This window comes from Pithys albifrons, chromosome 2 (assembly GCF_047495875.1).
Source record: "Pithys albifrons albifrons isolate INPA30051 chromosome 2, PitAlb_v1, whole genome shotgun sequence".
NCBI lineage: Eukaryota > Metazoa > Chordata > Aves > Passeriformes > Thamnophilidae > Pithys > Pithys albifrons.
This window is the reverse complement of record NC_092459.1, coordinates 13,920,059-13,931,605: the sequence shown is the minus strand read 5'-3', so window position 1 is coordinate 13,931,605 and position 11,547 is coordinate 13,920,059.

Genomic DNA, 11,547 nt, shown 5'->3' with positions numbered 1-11,547 from the left:
CTCAAACCTCTCATATTTAGATGTGAGAACACAATATTTTAACAAAACCATTTTTGATACAAAGTGCTTTTTATTTCTCTTTTAGAGTCCGTCAATTTTAAAGTAATTCTGAAATTATAGGAATGAGTATTTCTTCAAATGTTATCATAATGTGAGAAAGGCAGACGACTGTTTAGGAAAGGTAAGGTTGGTAAGGAGAAGGAACACCACCACTCCCGTTTGTGCATGAACTCCAATGGGAGGGTGAAGCATGTGACTGTGAGAATGTTTGAGTCACATTTGCATACAAATAGTTACAGAGCACTCAAATGAATCATGAAAATTTACAGTTTCTAAAAATGAGTGGAAATGTTAATGCAATGGTAAGGCTGAGATTTCAATTGAAGATAAGCAAAAATATTTACTGTTCTAATTTCAAGAGACTTTAACTTCTGCCCATTACTCCTACCTACTACAACAGCCTATGCAACATTTGTTAAATTCAGATCTTGCCAGTATTTATCTATACAGATTTTTTTAATTATTTGGGCGTTTTATTAAGGGAGAGTGGATTTTTTTGTGCAATACAAACATTATTTTTCTTACATTAATGGTGAAGTGCATTGTACCACAAGGGGTAATAGTGGTATCTTATCAACAAGTCATAAATAAACTTAAATTCAGTGTCCTGGTAAAAACAGACACTAACAGGGGCACTAGGGCTAGGATGGTCTAAAGTGCTGTTCACGAAAGTAAGGAAGGTGTCAGAGCTGGGCTTTGAGCAGAGAAGGATAGGAAGGGAAAGGAGTCACCATTTTTCAGAAGAAGGATTGGGTGCTTACTTGCAGAGCTGTGTCAGGCAGTAATAGAGGAAGGAAAGTCAGTTAGGATGAGTACAGTCTTCTGTTGCTACAATGACAACAAAACAAAAAACAGTTTAAAAAACTTGAGTGCTGTTCACATCCAGGACCCAGGAGACAAAGCAGGCTTTCCACAGCTTGAAGAGCTCAGTCTCCATTACAAAAGCCAAGGCAATGTAACAAACAGCACAGAGTAGAAAATATTTTTCTTTCTCCAGTACTAAGTACAGCAGCTGAACAACTCAGAAAGATGACTCTCACTGATAACTCTGCTCCCATACCACCTATCATAAGCACCTATCCATGCCAGGGGTAACACTTCTATTGCTCCAGGAGAACAGATCACGTGAGGACTACGAGAACGAAGTTCTGCCTGACTTTTGCATCTGTCATCCTCACAAGCTGCCTGGTTTTAAAACATTAGCAAAAATGGCAAGGTAACAGCTTGTGTTTGTTCTGTCATCCCCCACTTCAAGACCCCTGACGAACTGAGAGACAGACTGTGGGTCAGGTTCTGCTCTGCCCCATTCTTTCTGTCGTTATTTACACCTGAACAAACTGAGTGGAAAACATGCAAAATGGTACCATTTTGTTTTGATAGTGTTTTACCCTCACTTCACAGGGGTGAGAATGAATAGACAGGGTGCAAGGCAGTGGAGAATCAGGGATTCTGTATATTAAAAAACAGTGCAGACAGCCACAGAAAGTGTCAAACACCATACAAAAGGACTGTTCATGCATTCATGCTCAGCATCTGTGATCCGGACAGTACAAACAGAAGTCACTATCTTTGAGCTATGTGGATTTTACAGGGTTTTGTTTATATAATTTAAAAATCAGCAGACCTGCAAGGCTGAATGTTGCAGGATGCTTTGCAAAGAGCAATCTCACCCGTTTCAGAAGCCTCCAGAGCATATGCAGAGGAATTCCCTTATTGTTGATGGATGGTGAAGGCTATTGTCAGATGACTGATACTGGCTCTCTGCCACATGATGCTAGAGCTTACAGTATTAATTAAAAACCCTAAAACAATTTGAAGAATTGCCTGTCTGAAGCTCTGATTAGCCAGGATGCCTGCCCCTTCCATATGGAGTTGGGCAAGCCAAAACAACTGGGAGGGAAACCATTGTGCCATAGTGAAGGGTTAAGATCTGTGGCTCCACATGTAAGAAAGCCACCCCCCAAACAGACACCTTTGATGCTGGATGCCAAGATCTTTTAACATAGCCTGAAAGGGTGGACTCTGTGTCAGTCCCTCAGCCTGGCAGGGGAGCTGAATTTACAGATGTGCAAGAGTCAGGAAGGATGAAAGCAGCATGGTGGGTAAAAGCAAACTGGTACAGCTGTAAGTGAAGGAGAGGGAAGGTAACAACCAGCAGAGCTGAGAGCTACTCCTATGTCAACTTGCAGTGACAGCTGGTGATTACTAAAACAGCATCATGGCCTTGTCCTCACCAGCAGGAAAGGGGTTGACAGCAGATCCGCAGCAGAAATAACGTGAGCATGTTTTCACACAGGCTGCCTAGAAAACAATTTAACTTTCACTCTGCCCAGCTATTATCAGCAATGCCCCACAGGCATCAAGGACGAAGTGCATCTTAAGGAATGATTTGAAGGAGAATGGCTGGAAAGAATTTTCCAGACCTTTGTTCCACACATGGAGGATAGAATGCAGGAAAACATGAAGATATCTGTCTGGTAAAAGGACTGACTCATGGTACAGGCCAGCATCACTAGCAGAGCAAAGGTCATATTCAGATATGCACTAAGTTAATAGAGCTGGAAAGAATGGATAAAGAGTCCAAAAAAAGAGCAAGCATTTTTTTGCCTGGAGCACAGAGGGTGTTATGTGAGGTTAGTGGTGGTAGGTGCAGGTTTTCCTCTTTAACTATCTGGTCTGTGAATTGAAGGCGTTTTTTGTTGTCTGGAAGAAAATCTCATGCTTCCTGGGATTTTGTTTAGGTCTCACTCATACTGTAAGCATACTTCAGAGATATTTAGTTGAACAGCCACTAGTTAAGCAGTTAAAGATGAGCTCTGACAGGTTTCCCAAGCTGCTTTTGAAATGTATTTGGCAAATAAAATCCTCCTCATCTGCTAATTTCAGACTTTTAAAATAATTTAGTTCTCAAGTACATAACATAATGTTATTATCTTGTTCTTTACAGTCTGAGGGCAGGATCTATTTAGAACGTGAGCAGGTTGGCTATATGCAAGTGGAAAGCTTTAGATAAAATTCACTTGTCAACCCAGAGCAGTGAAACTAATTCCGTCTCTGTGTCTCACAGGAACCTGTTACACTAGCCAAAACCCAGCCACATCCCTCATACACGTTCACACACCTGAGGCTGGATCCAAAGCTGAGAACTGACAGGGAGAGTCTTCCTGGGTTTCACTGGATTTGCATCAGACCCCATATATGTAAAGCATCAAGACTACTAAGTCTCCATCAAAGGAGTTTCCACAGCCTATTTCATGTCTTATCCACAGTCACCCCCATAACAGCTGATCCACACAGACAGCCTGCTCATTCAATACAGGAATGTACATTTGCAGCTTATATACATGTGCTTAACTCCACAAAACACTACCAAAATAGCAGAAAAGAAAGAAATTGGCACACTCCAGATTGCTTCTTAAAACAATTCTGCAAGGTGTGTTGCTGGTCTCAGTATAGAGCAGAGAGTCTCGTGGCCCAAAATGGCAATGCCTTGAGCAGGTTTAAAAAAGGAGCACTTGCAGTACAACAAAAAACACTCAGCCAATAAAAAAAATTACTTCAAACTTTCCCATGACATTTTTCATTCTGATAGAATCTATAAAAACACTACTGAAAGCAAAGCAGAAGCTCACATAAAAAAAAAATACAATCCTGCTTCAAAAAACCCCCAAGATTATTCTTCTGAACGTTTTCTCAGGGAATTCTCAAAAAAGTGGTCTGATGCTTATAAGGTCTATCACAAAAACAAGGCTTCTTATCCCATTCTTTCCAGTTCAGACTACCACTTAGAATTTAAGTTGCACAAGGTCAATGTCCCAAATGACCACTTGTGGAGGGTCTCTTATGTGATGTTTTTAAGGACCTCATTGGATCAACTGTGAACCTGTATCTCTCATAAGCTAGGAAATTTATTTAGCTAGGGCTAAAATCACCACAGTTTACCTCACAAGTTGTCCTAACAGGAGACAGAAACACAAACAACTTCTTCAGAAGCATTCACTTTCTGGATAGTGTTGCTTATTTTAGCTTGTCATTTCAAATGAAAGAAACCTTAATCAATGAATAGAGATCTGAAACTTGAATTCTCCCTCTCCCCTGTTCCCCTTTAATCCTTAAACTTTCTTGTTCCTGCTCCAAGTCTTCATCCAGCTGTGACTGGTACTTCCTGAGACTGGTCCCTGGTGGTCACTTTACTGGCACCTGCACCACCTTGCCATCTCCCAGCTGGAGAGCAGGAGCTGGAATCACTCCATGGGCCCTGAAAAGCTTACTGGAAAGAACACCAGAATGCTCCTTGTTATAATTATTACTTCTGCCACCCCAGAGTCTTCTCCCACACTTACTAGAACACACTCTGTCTACCCTCAAAAGTTTCCCTTTTCAAAAAATTTGTTATCTTTAAACCAATGGTCATTTGTGAAGCAGCTGGCCAAAAAATGTACTGGTTTCTAAGTCTAGTTTTGGATGCCAAACTTGTGATTGATGGGCCCTGTCACTTCAAAGTGGCATTTTCATCACATTTTACATATTTAAGAAAAATTCTTATTGACTTCCCATGAGGTAAATAAACAGTCTCCTGAAAAATGTTTGCTTTAAAAGACTTGTCCATCATCTCACAAAAAAAAACTTTGTTGCAGAGGCATGGATTCAGTTAAGCCCTCCACAGCACAATTCAGCTGTTTTCAAGGAGCATCTTGCATATTTCAGAATCCTTCATGTGCCTTCTAAAACAATTGACATGAGACTTCCACAGAAGACAACCTCCATCACTATTTAAGTTGCATCTCTGCCACAAAGGAGCACACAGTCCTGCTAGCGAAGATTACCACAGTTAAGAACAGGCTGAACTATGGTGCAGAAATGCACAACACTTAGAAGTATGAGCATCTAACCCAGAGGTTACACACTGTGGACTGTAAATCCCCAGCACTTCGCAAGACCACAGCCAGAAAAACTTCTTGGTGAAAGTTTATTAGTCACTGCACATTTTTCTCACTACTGTCAAACGTGTCAAGTCACAAACAAAAAAAAAAAGTGTAAAATTGTCAAAAAAGTCTGAGAACCAACCCTGACATGGGCCATCCACATCAAGACCCGGATGTCTTGTTAAACCATATGCTGGTTGTGCTAAGGACAGCTGGACTCAGAAATCCAGAGAGTATCAAGGGTGAACTTTTAGACTTCTGCATTAGGTAGAAATAGGACATCACAGAAACAACGATTTTCTGAATTTTCTGTAAACTGAGTCTCAAAAGACAGGCTTAGATGTAGACATCAATCAGACACATGCTGTAAGTCAGGCTGGGTGAATCCCCTCTCCAGGGCCAAGAGACTTGTAGAGCTGTGAAAGGAAATAAGGAACACAAAACTATTGCTAATGAAGTGAAAACAAGCCGACTGATAAGGCAGGAAATTAAGAAAGTGCTAAAAGTCCAAATTCTGATTGTTCAATGGAGAACAACTGGGATCCTCAGCACGGCATAAACCAGCTGTTTTGTTCTGGCTCAAAATATTCTAGCAAGTTTGTGCATCCTTTTAATGTTTTCAGACTTCTTGGCTGTGCTGTAAACAATAGCTTGAGGCCTGAAGTAATTTGAGTCCATTCCCAATTACTTCCCCAATGTCAAATTTAAACAGATATCCTCAGTATTTTGATAAAAGAGGTAGAAGGGTTTCTCAATCATGAGTTTTGAAATAGTTGAAGGCATTCAGCCGGATGGAGTGATTGACATGAACAATGTGGTAGCACCATCTCCAACTGTATTTGTAGCTAAAAACGCATCAGGAGAACACACTACTGTAATTTTGCTTCTACAATATAGGATTTGCAAAATGACTGTACATAAGCCTTTTGTGACCTTTAACAAATATTAATTATAAAAATACATAGCTTGTCTTTTTCTTAAATCATTCATTTGCAAAGAATATATGTGCACCAAACTTAGAGCAGCACAAAAAACTCTTGCACTCCAGTAATCTGATAAGAAGGCTGGGTGACCTTTTGCTGATATCTGATGAAACAATGAGGTACATAGTTGGGATTTATCCTCAGTACACCACAGCACTACTCCACATTACTAAAAACTAAGAGCTATAGCTTTTCAAAACTGAAAATTACAGGCTCATCTCTTCTGGGTTGGGATTAAAGATGATATTTTTACAAGCATCCAACCTTCAGGTTTAGAAGCTAGAAACAAATTTTTCTGGGTATTAAAATGCAGTATGCCCTTAGTCCATTTTGCACAGTACTTCACTTTCCTTGATTTAAGTAAGGACCCTTTCAGCTTTCTGAAAATCCCAACCGTAGCTTTGTAGTATCTTCAGCTATTTTATGCATATTTCATGCAACTAACTCTTCTCTTAAAAGCAGTATGTAGTGCTCTAGTCACTTAGACCATCCACAGAGTTCACACAATGACATTTAATAGTTCCACACTTAAAACTTCAGACACTCAGCACCAGGATTCACAAGTGCAAACTAGGGGCACACACGGCCTTTAAGATCTACAGGCTTGGCAAAATATATACTTCATCCCAAAATATTTCACCCCAGCCACCCATTTCCAGCCTCTGGAATAGCAGAAATGACCATGGTACAGAGACAGAACTCAAACAACTACTTTCATTACATACCCAAATTTTAAAGGCTAAATTTGGGTATGGTGCATCAGAAAAATTAGTCATCCACAGTGGAATCCACCTCACTTGGCATCTGTAAGTCAGGCTTCAGGTTGAAATTGGTTGTCTGGCTTCTGCAGAGAACTGATGGAGAGCGACGGCCCCCAGCGAGGAGATTTATTCCATCCTGAGAAAGGTGTTGGATGGGCACAGAATGAATCATTCTCTGCAGGTGTCTCTTGTTCTCTCATCCCACTCACTATAGAGAGATTAGACACAAAACCTCTAAATAGCTGAGATAGGTGAGATGAACCTCACCCTCAATCATGGGTGAGTTTGCCAGGTCAGGCCCAGTATTCAGGCGTCTTGCCATCCAGGAGATGCTTTTACCTCTGAGCTACAGTGTCAGGCTCCCTCTTGTTTATAATCCCTCTGGGCCTTTGAAATTTGCATCTGTTTCTTTACTGTGGCAAGCTTAAGCAGGATGGGTGGGTGTCCTCCACCTTAGCCTTATCTCTGGTATTTAGGCTTGCTTTGCAAGCAGGAGGGAGCTTACATCAACTCTGATGAGAAGAACATTGAATCCGAATCTCACTTCCAGGACAAGTGCTCTCATGAAAAAAAATCCTTATGAGAAAGCAGCAGTTATTTTCCTTCCTTGCCCCTGAACTTTCCGGCAGCTCCAGCTGCTCTGCTTTGTGCTAAGCTCCATGCTGTCAATGTGCATTTAACCATGATCCTGAGCACACCTCCCGGACCAGGCCTCTCCAGGGATTGAGACACATACCTGTTTTGTGATTCCCAGGTGAGTTTATGCAGGCGACAGTCCCTGGAGAAAGTCAGCTTAACCTAGATAATGCTCAGCTTGAGCCTATAAAGAAGCAAAGTTTTAACAGCCTGGGAAACTTCACTGGAACTCACATGGTTCAACAGGACTCGTGAGGATGCGCGTGCATTTGGGATGCAGTGCACACATTTTGCCAAGCTTCACTTCCAGTACCCAAACTCTGAGTGGAATTAGGCTTTCCTGACCATAGAAAATTTTGTTCTATACATTACTTAGAAAGGATTGAGAATACTGTGCATTCTGTCTTGACATAACCTATAACAGTAGGTTTGGTAAAGCACTAAATTAGTACTGCCTGCTTAATACTACAAGACTTTCCACCATGGAACTGAGGTTTTCTCCCTGAAGCCAACAGGAGGGCAAGATTATAGACTGACCAACACCAGTCACTAGCCACTACTGCCAGTCCCAGTACAAATTCAGTTTCTCCTCTGTGTTCAAGAAACATTATTACTGAGCAAAAACAAAACACACAGAGCACACTACACAAACACATCTATATTTGAAATTAGCATAATTTTACCTTTTGGAGGGTGGGGGTGTGCTTAAAATTGTACCTGGAACATATTTTCAACATCTTCTTCCACCAATCTAATTCCCAGTCCCTCCTTTTTTTCCAGTGAAATTAAGAAAAGTGTTTTGTGATCTTATTCCCATAGGCCTGTACCTAAAAATCAAAATCAGGCCAAAATGGGAGATTGAGGGAAGGTGGACGAGCCAGCAGGATAATTAACAAAAGAATGAATTAGCCCATTTTTACTCCTTGGTTTATTCCTTATTGTACTGTCAGTAACCTCTTGCCTAGCCCATCTCTCCTTTCTATCCTGAATAGATTTTCCAGAGAATTGGTGAGGAGTGCAAAATCTGCAACATTTTAGACCTCCATTAATTTAAAGGTATCACCAGAAAAGCTATGCTAGATGAAAACCATCTGCTGCATAAGCCATGCACTAGTAAGTGAACTTGCTTGATCCCAGATTTTAGCAAAACTATGTTGTTAGAGACATCTATCTGGTTCCCATAGGCATTTCTAGAGGACAACGTGTAACTTAATTAAAACATAGATCTGGCATAAATAAAATAGTCAAAGAGTTTTAAAATATAAGAAATGTATCTGGCTTTGATTAAAACATGAGTTAATACATGGATCTAATACACCTTATACCACTAACATTTACTATGCTAGAGATGCTGATCTCAGAAAGATTTCATACCAATGTTCTTCAAGTTCGATCAGGTAAGCAACAGCCCTTTGCACGTTACAATTTATGTAGAAATGCCTTCAGGGCACTGATCCTACTTGCAGAAATGACAAATTCTACACAACAGAAGAAAACATTAGAACTGAAGTGTTTGAATTTGGATTTGGTATAAATGTTGCAGCAAAGCCATGCAATTCACATCAAAACACCCCTCTTTGCAGGGTGGTGACAGGACAATTTGAGTTAAAGGCATTTTACTGCGGAACAGTAGTTCAGTAATGTGATCATAAAATGATACCAATGTCAAAACAAAATCTGAACAGAGGCCTGCCCATCCTATAGTCCAACACTTCTAGTGAAAATGGAGATGTTTCAAAAGAATGAAAAAAACATTTATGTTATGCAACAGCATGCCCCAAACCTCCAACAACATGCAGCTTTAGATTAACAGCAGCAGATGAGGGATGCTTAAAAGCTGGGATGAAGGGAATGATACTGTACAAAAGCAACATTACTCAAAAGCATAGTGGGGGGAGAGGAAAAGAGACCTTAAATTTAGTGGAGACGTGGAATTTGCAAATACGGCCCAGAGAAGAATTTTTGGAAATCGGACTCAGAGAAGGTGCATCCATATGTTTCTTGGAAGAAGAACACAGACGGTCCAGAGTGGGGCGGGTAGAAGCAATGGGTATGCTCGTGCGCAGTGAACGTGCGTGGAAGTGAGGGGGAGCAGGAATTCCAGCCCTACTGCCCTGACAGCCTGTGCCGGGAAGCAGGACTCATGCTCCCAAACAGCACGGTTGTTCACCAACAAACAGCCCCGAGAGCCGGGGGGTGTCATCCTGCTGCTGCTGCTCCGGGGATGCCCGCGCAGATGGGGTGCCCCAGGGCCCCGCTTCCCAGACGGTGGAGCACAGCAGCAGCGGTGTCCCGGGGCCGGGGGACACCGGTGGCGGTGGCACAGGGCAGCACAGGCGCGACACGCACGGGCGGAGGGACAGTGGCTGCGGCCGCCCCGCTGCCAGCCCGGGACTGCAGCGCCGGGGATGGGGGCACGGGGAGCGCTACTGCCCGCATGGCCAGGAGCGAGCACTGAAGCACGGGAAAATAGAAATAAAATTTAAAACAAGAAAAAAAAAGGGGGGGGGGGGGGGGGGGGAGAAAGTCCCTTCCCCCAAGGCAGCTGCGGAGTGCCCTGAAACCCCCTTTTAGGCACAATCAGCCCCGAGCATCTGGGCAAGGATGAGGTGGGTGCAAAGTGCACGGGGAGGAAATGTGTCAGCTGCAGCATCCGAGAGCAGCGGAGCAAGCTCAGACGGGAAATGAGCTTGCGAAGTGCACCCGACAAGATGATCGCGGGGATAAGTTGCATCTATGGAAACTGCAGCCCGATGAACCAAAAACAGTTTGATGGCAAAGTTTTAGCAGGAGCCGGCTCATGCCTGGTTTCAGCTACATTCCCCACCCCCTGAAGAAAAAAAGAATAAAAAGCTGCACAATGTGTTTCTTGTTATGGACAAAAAAAAAAAGAAAAGAAAAAAAAAGAAAAGAAATGGGGACACAGGTTTTTTCCTGTATGGGCTACATCATATTAAGCTGTAAGTTTAGTTCTGGACAAACAATCTCTTGTTGCATCTCTGGGATGGAGGTTAATGAATTCCCACAGATGATGTTGGCCAAACAGTGGTCGGCTTGTGACTTGATTTCCAGCATCATGATGTGAGGGGATCAGTATAGAAAAGCACTTTGAAGGGAAGAGGCTGCCTACAGCAGGATTGTTTCTACAAGCTAATTGTACTGAGTGCAGCTGCACAAAGCTGGATCAACAGTAATAGAAGGCGGCGCAGACTTCCTGACGCCAGCCCCGCAGAGCTCCCACCAACAGCCTGGCAATTCCAGATTGTTTTCCAGACCTTATCTCTCCCCCAAGTTTTTTTTTCTTTCGCCTTTTTTTTTAATTTTGTGACCGGAACAAAAGTAACAGGAAAATCCTTTGTGAAAGTAGAAAATGCTGTTACAGATCGGTGCCTTTCGCAGAAGTTGTAACTAAATATTTTGCATGCATTACTCTCCCTCCCTCTCAAAAGAAAGAAGAAAAAAAAGCCAACCCCCAAACTTCTAAAACTTTTCTTTGAATGAACTGGAAACGTGAGGCAAACAAAAGGGAGCGGGTAGTTGAAAGCAGCCAGGTTTAGCGAGATATTTTACCTGGTACATAGAAAACTCCTGTATCAAAACATATTTGGACACCACACTTGGACAGGCTGGATGGTGTCAATGACTTGGAAACGGGCCAATTTTAACAGATTCTTTCTTTTCTTTTAGTCTGCTTTGATGGCTTAAGTAAGCGGCAATTAAGGCCATTTACATTATTACTGGCTGTTTTAGATAGATTTCATTAGAGGCAGGGGACACTGCCGGAGGAACTCGCTGGTCGCGCAGCCCCGCGGGCTCTGCTCGGAGCCCCTTGCCCCGCACACGCCCGGAGGGGAGCCCGGGGCGGGGGTGGGGGGGGAGGCTGTGTGACCCCGAGCTCAGAACACCTTAAAAGGCGAAAAGGACAGGCAGCCTTCATAAAACCCCGTGATTTTTCCTCTCAGCATTTTTTTAGGGGTGGGGGGCTGGAATGGCAGGACCGACCCGTGCCCACTCCCCCCGCACCGCAGCCCGGGGAGCCCGACCCGCTCCTTCCCGCCCGGGTCGCGGCGACCCGACCCGCAGGGCAGCGGGGCGGGGGCCGAGCGGCGCCAGGACCCTTCCCGCGGCCGCGGCCGCCTCGTCCCTCCGCGATTTTGCCCGTTATACTCTTTCCTCTCCCCG